We start from the raw sequence: 12,500 nt of genomic DNA, 5'->3' as shown, positions 1-12,500 counted from the left end.
GCCTCTAGTGAAACTTTCCCTGCAGGTACGAGGAATGTGATTCGCGGCCAGTTCTTCGGACACGCACTCGACGCAGTTCGAGGTCTTTCCATGACGGCGATCTCGACGCGACCCCGTCGCGTAGGCCTACGTGGCGCCGAGCCAGACGCCGTGGTATGAAATCAACCCCGCTCTACAGCAGCTCTACACCGTGGACGGGGACAGGCCGGGCACCACCAGGGGCCCGAAGAGGTTTCTCTTTTCTGCTTTTTTCTTTTTTACTCTTCTCTTCCTTTTTTTCTTTCTCCTCTCCTTGTCGTGCTAGAATCATGAAGTGATCATCATATGGACCTGAGGAGCCGGAGACAAAGAGATGAGAGTCCCAAACAATTCCAGCTTCAGGCTCTTGATGTGCCATCACACGTCTTACTGAATGAATCTTTCTCTTGAACTTATTCTACAAGAATCATTACACATGCACACACGGAAATTATATAATATATAGATATATATATAATATATATATATATATATATATATATATATATATATATATATCATGTAAACGAAAGTGCCACCGCTGTCGCCAAGATGTAAGCAACACGTGAGTTGGGAGACACCACTTCGCAGAGTAGCGAAGTGACCACCGCAAGCCACCAGAATATGAGGACACGAGAGTTAGGAGAACCCGGCGGTCAATAGATGTGAGGCGAGACGAGAGTGGACTTCGGGTGGACGTGAGTGAAAAGCGGGCTTACTTGTGGTTTATTCTTGACGACAGATATGAGACCCGCCCAAGAGACCCCCATGTCCCTGGTTGGAGGACGAGTGGTGGAGCGGACCCTGTGTGCTTGGGCGTCCGCTGTCTGTCTCTTTCGTGTGTGTGTCTCTGCCGTACGGACGTGTCTTTTATGCGGCGGTTCCCTTCGAGGCGGATGTTTGTTCCTGTGCGAAAAGAGGAAAGCAGGCGACATCTGCGTCCTGCCCAAGGAGAAGGGCTGGCGGCTTGGACGGAGGTGTGGGAATCGGTCTGTGATAAGTATTGTTGACATAGCTCCCCCCCCCCCCCCCCATCGCCAGCGCAAGGCTCGTCTCGGCGACGGTAACGCTTTGAAACGCTGCAGTAGAGGTCTGTTTGGGATCTACAGATGGTTCCTGTTTATCCGAAGGTCGCTAGGCCGTTCGCGTGCCAGGGTAGCGGGTGTGCAGAGGTTGCAACTGAGGTATGCAACATTCAGTAGCGAGGCAGTGTCATCGTCTCAGAAGCTTAAACATAAGCTGTACCAGGCATGAAAAAGGGCTAAGGAAGGAGGAGGATATGTGTTTGTCAATCACCTTACTAAAGTGCAAGAAAATGAGCAGCAGAATCAAGATAAGTTTGTCACAAGAAGGGCTGAACCCCCGTTGTCCAAGTAGCTAGTTCAGTAAGTACCATCATATTGAAGAGAGAAAAGTTAACTGGAATAAGAATCCAACCTTTGGGGTAAAATAGGCAAGTATATTGTCTTCGGACACATAGGAGTGGGCGCTGCCTGACTTAATTCAACAGTGCGGTCTCGGCGCTTCAATACGTATGAGGTAAGTGTGCGGCGGGCGCAGGATGCTTCCGTTTACGGCATGAGCGGGCTTACTTAACTTGCGTGTGAACAATCAACAGTGAACGTCTCGGCGCTTCAATCGTATGAGGCGTAATTCTCGGTGGGCGGCGAGGGGTTTCTTCGTTTACGGCCATGAGCCCGGGCGTAAAACTTAACTTGCGGTTATTGTGAACGAGTAAGCCTATATAAATGCATGGTGTTCCAATGTGTTGCAATTATTTGACCAACTGGAGACATACCCACACAGTACATAGTCACCAAACCTTAAACTAAAGAAGCATCATAAACTCCAGCATACTGAGGGCAAGATATAGACGAAACGTTCGAGAGGGACTCACGTAGAGATTTGGCTTCAGTTATTATCATAGGGATGGCACATAGAAATATACGCAATCTTAGCAGTGAATTCCGAGTAGAGTGGGCAGGTAGGTAAACAAGAGGATAGTCATATGGTGATCGAAATTACGTCCGTGATCTAAAACGTATGCGACAGCATTAGCACGCAACTCGTATTGGAAGGAAAAACAGTGATACTAATTACAAGTAACTATATAGTGTATTTTTTTTGTAAAAAAAACACTACCGAATATTAACAACTAACGCAGAAGTAAGGACGTGATTATTAATAGGCAATAACATATATAGAGGAAAAAAAAGATGATTTCTCTAAATCGACACAAATAACAATGAATAATAAGATGGAGAGGCAGCCAAACATAACAATATTAATTCAATCGAAAGGTACTCATTTGTTTCGAGAGAAATGATATATGCTAAATTGTGCGATCTTGAGGATACAACATTGATAATAGGACAGAAACAAATATAACACAATACATCAATACGGGATGGTCAAGAGCTGGGGAATGCGGGTGTGACAGTGAGGGTTGCGCGGTCACTTACGTCTTCATGTCTCAGTGTGTGCACGTGTGTTAAAAAAAACCAATGGTTGGACACGGAGAAGTTATGCAGTATAGAGTTAGTATGTGCGTTCGTAGAGTCGCGTGGTACTTGAATTTGAAAGTAAGGCAACTTGTATGCCAAGGTGTGGGTGGCGTATAAGGAAGGGCAATAGTTACTATGGCATTAAAAGCGTACACTACACTTTGGATAGTAACGAGCGCAGATTGTTGGTGCTGGATATAACTTCGACATCTGGCTGTGTTGACGAGGTTCGACACGAAAGAATTAGCGAGTGTATAGGTGCGCTGAATTGGCGATGTGTGCGTGAAGAGATGTGCGAAGATAACATCTTCAGCGCTGCGTCAGGATTAGTAGCACGCGTGAGTGGTCCAGGGGGGGGCCCCAACGAAGTGGAATGACAGACATGGCTGCGGGTAGTCGTGATCGAAGAGGACTTGTAGCGTGGCTCGGTGCGTAAAAGACGGCGGGGAGGAACTTCCGCCGTGGATCGGCAACAGGGAGTCGGCGAGGAGCGACCTCGGTGGTAGGCGGAATATGCGTCGGCGATTGTGAGCGTTCTTGAACACCGCTGCCAGTCAGATGTAAGCGAAAAGAGAAGCCAGGCCGACATACCTGGCTCCTTGCCCAAGGCGAGAAGGGCCCTGCGTGCTTGGAAGGCGGTGGGTGTTACATCCGGTCTTGCTACGTATTGTTGACAATATAGATATATATATATACATACCTATATATACTATATATATATATTATATATATATATATTATATTATCTATACTAATATTATATATATATAGATATAGATATATATAATATATATAATATATGATATTAAAGTAAATTACACACACACACAGACACACACACACACAAAAATTTATTTAATTATATATGATATATCTATATATATATACTATATATATATATATATATATAGATATCACTACATATATACACCATTATTGTATATATATGTCAGATTTACAAACAACACACACACACACCCACATATGTGTCTTATATTTATTATAAGAAAATATACACTATATATATATATATACTATATATATATACCTAATTAATATACATATATACACATATTGTATATATAGTATATAGTTACCACAAACACAACACACACCACACACACACAGCCCTGTATGTGTGTAGATTTATCTATATATATATAGATATACTATATAATATATATATATATATATAATATATATATATATAGGGTGTGTGTGTGTGTGTGGTGTGAGTGTGTGTGTGTGTGTGTGTGTGTGTGTTGTGTGTGAGGAGAGAGTGAAGTGTGTGTACATACATACATGCACGCACATACATACATTACATACCTACATATAATACACTATCATATATATATACTATTATATATATATATAAACTATATATACTGTATATATATATATATAGATACTATATATACTATATTTGTGTGTGTGTGTGTGTATATATATTATTATAATATATATTATATATATATATATATATACTATATATATATATATATATATATGTGTGGTGTGTGTGTGTGTGTGTGGGTGTGTGTGTGTGTGTGTGTATGTAGTATATAATGTCTGTACACACACACACACACACACAACACACACACACACACACACACACTCACACACACAAACACACACCAACACACACACACCACGTACGCACCACAACCACACACACACACACGATCCGCACACACCACACACGAACACACAAACATAACAAAAACAAACCGCATAAAACACACACCGACGATAACACACACACACACGCATAACACACACACGCGCGCGCATAAACACTTACACACACACAAACACCATACACACACACACACACACACACACACGCATAACACCACACCACACGCATAAACACACACACAACCCAACACACACACAACACACACACACACACACCACTTACCATCCACACAACACTATATATCTTATATATATAGTATATATATATAATATGTATATTATATATATATATGTATAATATATATCTATTATATATATATAATATATATATTATATATATATATCTATATATATATATATATATATATATATGTATATATATATATATATATTATAATATATATATATATATATTATGTTATATATCTATATATGATATTGTTGTTAAGGTATACTTGATATGTTAGTTTTTTGTGAATGCTGTTCTGCTGATAATGAGAAACCAGGTACAGTGTAGCTAAAACTCTTTACTTTTTAATACTAAATAAACATGTTATTTAAAACTACACTGATACGATCATGAATGTTTGCTCTGAATACTTGAAGCCCTTTGTTACTATCTGGTAAAAACAAAAGGAGCCATTTTATCGAAGGTTGGATAATGACATGAATATATCAAGGTAAGGATATGCAATTCAGCTTAAAATATGTCGGCATGTCATATCATAGATTGAAAATAACAGGAAATGTGCGATCGGAAGAATTTCTCAGTTTTCTGTGAAAGACTCTAGAGGTAGTACACTAGCTAAAATAATTTTAACATTTGCGAAGAGAGTAAATACACGCACCAAAGTCACTGAGAACCATCTGATTGGCGATACGATAACTATATAATGATAATCTAGATAAAGGTAATAATGACATAACGTAGAAAATATAAATAACCGAGAATAAATGTGATGGACAATCTGATTATAATAATTGATGATGATCAATGATCAACAATAAAATCTATGGTACATGATTTGGTAATGAGATTATAAATAGTAATAATGATATGAATAATAACAAATAATAATGCCAGTGATAATGCTTAAATAACAATGGTTTGTTTGTCTAAGTAGTAACAGAGTAATACATCGAAATAACATGCCATTACTAGCTTCTTACCGAGTTGTGCCTTTTCATTAGACAGCTCAGTTCTGGATAATACGAGAAATACGACGAACACGACACGGAGGCGCCGAACGACGTACGTGCACGAGGTCTCCACTGGGAGCGCTCTACTCGGCACAGGGACGCGGACGGAATGCCGCCCTCACGCCCGCCGTACTGGCAGGACCTGGCGGAGCGCTCCCGGCGCAAGGAGCCCTTCGGACGGCTACTACAAGTAAGGGAAAGAAGACCAGTCGCGACTGCGCTTGATTTCAGATAAATAACATTTTATCCTTTCTTGACATCATACGTCAGCAGTTGACAGTATATCAACCATTATCCTTGCTATCGACATGGGTATTTTTAAGATTATACAATACTGAGTGTTAATGATAATGATGGAAACTCGTCATGTTAACGACATTTATTGTACTGTTACTTATAAAATTCACGATAATGATATCAGTTAGTGATGATAGGTTACTAACAGCAATTGATGTTATCAGCGCTGTATTGTAAAAGCAAAAAGCTACTGTAATATCATCATAACTATTGCAAAAACAATATCCTAGTCAGGGCCCTGAACTATATACACTTGAAAACAACAGAATAAAAAACCGTAACTACTCTGGAGCATCAAAGTGGACTAAGAATACTCTCAAATGAAATCCATGTTTTTGCACGCCTCAACGCATCCAAGAATCCACGCTTCATCAAATACTCACTGTTTTCTTTTAGGCTCAATACTTTGCATGGGCAACTAGAAACTTGCCGTGGGATTTCTTGCTCTTCCCGAAAGCCGCGCTTTGCCCAAAATGACTCTATTAGGAACTTGTCATATTGATGGTGTCATTATCCTTAACCACTGCAATTCCATCATGGTTATCACCATCAATTATCATTATTATCATTCATCATACATCTTTAATCATCACCAGGCACTACGTGACCAGCGCCGGGGACCGTTAACCAGGCCCTGGGCTGCGACGACCAGTGCTACCAGCAGCGCCTCTTGATCATGGTCACCCTCGCGGACAGGCAAACAACCTGGCACACTGCTACGCGGTCCTGCCGGACGGAGCGGGGCGGGCAGGACAACAGGATGCCCTAGCGTGGTCTCGCTGCCCCGAGACCTAAAGCAAAGCATGAACTTGATTTTGGGTGACCTTCCTTGTGCCACGGAAAATACGCCCCTTAATGCAGTGGGTAATCAATCGTATACAAGTAAAAATACATACAGTGACACTTGATATGATTTTTTTTTGTCAAATAAATATTCACCTGTATACCTATGCAAAAGTGTGTTGGGTTATGTGTGTACTGGGGAGAGGGATGTAGTAGCGTATACGTAAATATGGATAGCATAGACAGACCAGAGACGAGTAAGACAGTGACATAGCGACGGGGGTATGAGCGAGAGAGAGAGACGAAGCAGACTGCTGCAGGAGAGAGAGATTGGAAGAGAGACGGAACGGAGAGAGAGACGACGCGAGAGAGAGACTATCCTGAGAGAGAGAGAGAGAGGTCTGTGAGTGTTTGTATGAGTAACAATATTGTGTGTATGAATTGTATATTCATAATTAGTATAAAGGCATGATTTGATAGCTAAAAAAAATCGACAAAAAAGCAAAGGGAAAAACGGGAACACCCCACACAAAACACACACACACACACAAAACACACACAAAACACACACAAAACAATTATAATGTGTGGGGTTGGTGTGTGTGGGGGTTTGTGTGTGTGTGGTGTGGCGTGGTTTTGGTGTAAGAAAAATATACGTATAATTTATATGATTTTAACACACACACACTCACACCACAACACATCAGACACACACTCAGGCACGCAATATACGTTTATATATTTATATATAATATAATAAAATATATAATAATAAATATATAAAACTATATATAAAGATAATACAAAAAAATAATAATAATATAAAATTTTATAAAAATTTTAAATATATATATTATATATAATATCTATATATAAATTATGTTTAATAAAAATTATATATATAAAATTTAATAATATTTTAATGAATATATTATGTAATATATAATAAATAAATTATATAAAATAATATATATATAATATAATATGTACAGGATTTAATAATATATAATTTATATATATAATATAATATATATAAAAAAAGGTGTATAAAATAAAATATTAAATATATAAAAAAATAAAAATGTACAATAAATAAATAATATATATAAAAATTTAAATATAATTATGAAAATATTAAATTATAAAATATATAATATATATATATAGGAGTACAAAATAAATTATATATAAATTATATATATAATATTAAAATATTTTAAAATATAATTATAATAATAATAAAATTATATATATAATAAATTATAAATAATTAAAATTTTGCATATGTACACACCAAAACATAAAAGTATAAATATTATATTATATATATATATATATATATAAAAATATATATATATAATATGTATATATAATATATTATAAAATATATATATATAATAGTATATATATATAAAAATTATAAAATTCACATTATATAAAAATTAATATATTTTATATATTATATAATATATTATATATATAATTATGTATATATAATTGCATATGAAACACACGCACAAACATAAAAAATTTGTATATATTATATATATTATATAAAATTTATATATATATTTATAAAAATAATTTATATAATATACTAATATATATAATTAATATAATATATATTAAAAACCATTATATATTAATTTTATATAATAATATAATATATATAAAATTATATACAATATATATATATACAAATATATTGTATACATACACTACATGCACAAACACACACACAAACACACCAACCCCCACACACCACAACACACAACACCACACCCAACACACAACCGCACACACATAATATATATATATATATAATAATATATATATATATATATATATATATATATAATATAAAATTTTGGTGTATATATAATATAAATATATAAATATATTTATATATGTGTGTGTGTGTGTTGGTTGTGTGTGTGTGGTGTGTGTGTGGTTTTGTTGTGTGTGGGTGGGGTGTGTGTGTGTGTGGTGTGTGTGGTGTGGGGTGGGGTGTTGTGTGTGTGTGTTATAATATATATATATATATATGATATTTTTAAAATTTAAAATATATATAAAATTGTAATGTATATGAATGTATAGTATATGAATGTATGATAATTATATAATATATATATTTTAAAATTTTTAATTGTAATATATATTTATATATATATATATATATATAATATATATAAATATGTATAATGGGTGTGTGGTGTGTGTGTTTTGTGTGTGTGTGGTGTGTTTTATTTTGTGTGTGTGTGGTGTGTGTGTTGTTGTGTTGTGTTTGTGTTGGGGTGTGTGTGTGTGTGTGTGGGTGTGTGTGGTGTGGTGTGGTGTGGTGTGTGTGTGTGTGTGTGTGGGGTGTGGGGTTATATAATATAATAAAATTTTTAAATTATAATGTGTGTGTGTGTGTGTGTGTGGTGTGGTGTGGTGGTGTGTGTGTGTGTGTGTGGTGTGTGTGTGTGTTGCCAGAACTATTGATTATTCCGTAAAAAACCCGTCCCTCATGAAAATTTGTTTTGACATTTTTTTTACATTGGAATAGTGGCGTAATCCCTTTTGGTTAAGCTTAATTATATATAATATATAAATATATATATATATAATTATATATTTTAAAAATTTAATATAATGTATATATGTAATGATATGAAAATTATAATATATATTATATATTTATATTATATTATATATTCCCAAATATATTTTAAAAATATTTTAGTATATATTTTTTTTAAAATTTTTATTAAATATTTTAATATTACACAAAAAATACACGCAAAACCCACACACACGCACACCGCCCCACACACACCAACACAACCCCCAACACACAACACAACAACACACCAACAAACACACCCACACACACAAACACACACCAATCACACCCCCACACAAAAATATTATTAAATAATATAAATATATATATATTAATATATATTATACCAAAAAATTAAGGAATTGGGGGTAAAATCATAGTTTTTACAAAATTGGTTTAAAAAAAAGATAACTTCAAAAAATTACTAGACTAGCCGCCCATCACCAGTTTTTCCTTTTGAGATTTCTTTAAAACCCAAAAACAACGGGGTAGCTAGGGGCTCCCCTTTAGGCCCCTCCTATGGAAAATGCATTTTTGGGCCCACATGAAAAAAGGGGTTTAAACCCAGTGCCCGCCAGAATTAAAAACCTTTTACACTCCCGACGTACATTGATGATATTTTTCGTTTTTTTAAAACATCCACCCCAAAATTTTGTTTCTAAATTATTTGAACTCCAAACACCCGGTATCAAATTCACCCACGAAACACAACAAACAACCAATACCCTTTTGGTACCGTCGTCTCCTACGATAACAGTCACTTTCATTTCTAGCATATACGCAAACCGACCTTTCTGGCTCGGCCTCCATTTCCCTTTCTACCCCCTTACATAAAAAATCAATATATAAAAACACTCCTCAAGAGCTTTTAACCCATGTAGTAAGTGGGCTTTTTTTCATGATGAAAAATGTTTTTAAAAAATTCTTTGGACAAAATGGTATCCTTACACATTTTTTATAAAATAAAAAATAAATTCCGGTAAAAAAATATTCTCCAAGCACCTATACCGTTGTTAAAAAGGGATCACAGAAACTACCCTATATGGGTAAAAAAGCTTTTAAATAAGAAAACAGCTAAAATCCCCCCTCCAGAATGATTACCCCCAAATTAAATCACTTTTGTTTTTAAAAACACTAATACATTAAAAATTTTTAAAAACATCCTGGGAGTTACCAACTGATTTAGTTCAATGTGGTATATTTTTTACCGTCCCTGCCAAGCAAGGTCTGGGGTAACCCTCACGGGGTTACGTCACTGCATAGCAAAACATAAAGGAAAAGTCCTTTACTCCCCCCCCCCTGAGAAAACCATCATTCCAGCCATAAGAACACCCTTGAAAACACCCATTTTTTTCCCAAACGATTTTCAATACTAACGTCCCTTTCCCTCTCGCCAGGACCCATCTTTTCAGAATTTTTGTTTATTCAAAAGATGTCTTCTAGCTGTTAACACCCCACAGAAACTAATTGTTCACCCTTTGCCCCGCTTAAAAAACCCGTAATTTGGTCATTTTGTTTCCCTCGTGTAATAAGTTTTATTTTGGTTTAATTGTTCGTATTTTTATATATATTGGCCTTTTTATAGTTTTTTGAATTATGTCTTGGTTTTTTGTACAATTTTTTTGCCCTTAGTTCATTCTCATAATTAAAAATATGGGAAACCATTTTTTTTAGTTAATTTGTCTAACGCGTATTTTTTTTTGGTTCTTTAAATTACAGCCTGAAGATGGAATTTGTATCTTCGAAACCCGTTTGCAAAAAATCATGAATTTTCTTTACACCGTCTTGTTCCCCTCTTCGCCCTTTATTCCCAAAGCCCGAGGGCAAGCCTATACCGACCTTTTTTTAAGAGCAAGTATGGCAAGACAGCACTGGATCCTCAACGAACTGAAAAGCTTTCCTACCGCCCAAGAAACTGCAGGGCATTTAAAATTTGAACATATGTAAAAATATGATATTATAATATTATATATATATTTTATATATTAAAATTTTAAAATTATATTAAAATATACATATAAAAAAACATATATACCTTGGATCCTTTCTTAACTATCTCTCTCTTTTCTCTCCTACTCTCTCTCTCCTCTCTCTCTCTTTAAAATATATAATATATTATATATATATTTTAATAATAATGTGTTTGGTGGGTGTGTGTGTGTGGTGTGTGTGTGTGTTTTTGGTGTGTGTATGTGTGTTGTGTGTTTGTGTGGTGTGGTTTCCCGACATACACGTACCCCCCATAGACACGGCCACACAAAACTAGAAAAAGTATCACCTTCCCAAAATATACATCATTTACCCCGGCAGGGACATATCCCCCGGCCTTGCCCTGGCGCTTCCCCCCCACATCAGGAGACCCCTCGGCTCCCAGTTGGAAATAACCCTGAAAAAGACACTTTTACAAAATCCTTCCCAGCCAAAAATATCCTTTCCAATAATTTAATTCCTGCATTGCTTTTGAGCGAATATCTTTTTAGAATTATGTAATTTTTACATACATGGAGACAACGGAAGACATGTGGCCGGAGAAAACACCTTATCATTTTATCTCGATATAATAACATAGGATGTTGGATGACCAGGCCTGTTCTTCCCTCGACAGTGTAACTCCAACATGGGTGAGGCGAACCTTAGCGATCTCTGTACTTTTAGATCTTTATGATTATCTATTCAGTTTTCATATATATATATATATTATATATATATATATATACTATATATAGAATCTATATATATATATATATATATAGATATATATATATATATATATATATATATATACATATATGTATGTATGTAAATATAGCATATACACACACACACACACACGCACACACACACACACACACACACACACACACACACATATATATTATATATATATATATATTTATATATATTTATACATATATATAATATATATATATACATAAATAGACACACACACACACACACACACACACACACACACACACAATATATATATATAAATATATATATATATATATATATATATACATATATATATATATATATATATATATATATATATTAAATATATTATATATATATAAATACATATATATGCAAACAAATATATAATATTATATATATATATATATATATATATATATATATATATATATATATATAGAGAGAGGGAAGAGAGAGAGAGAGAGAGAGAGAGAGATAGAGATAGATAGATAAGTAGATATAGGCAGATGTAAGATAGATATACAGATAGGTATGTATAAATTTTATATATATATATATATATATATATATATATATATACATATATATATATATATATAATATATATGTACATACAAATTATATATATATATATATATCTATAATATATATATATATTATATATATAT

The 12,500-nt window shown here is 34.5% G+C and overlaps 1 pseudogene; it reads left to right on the top strand.

Annotated features, from left to right (window-relative positions):
* LOC119572093 overlaps window positions 1-6,225 on the top strand; it is a 22,035-nt pseudogene extending 15,810 nt beyond the window's left edge.
* Window positions 6,226-12,500: the final 6,275 nt, after the last annotated feature.

This window comes from Penaeus monodon, unplaced genomic scaffold (assembly GCF_015228065.2).
Source record: "Penaeus monodon isolate SGIC_2016 unplaced genomic scaffold, NSTDA_Pmon_1 PmonScaffold_96, whole genome shotgun sequence".
NCBI lineage: Eukaryota > Metazoa > Arthropoda > Malacostraca > Decapoda > Penaeidae > Penaeus > Penaeus monodon.
This window is presented reverse-complemented; position numbering and strand designations above follow the sequence as displayed.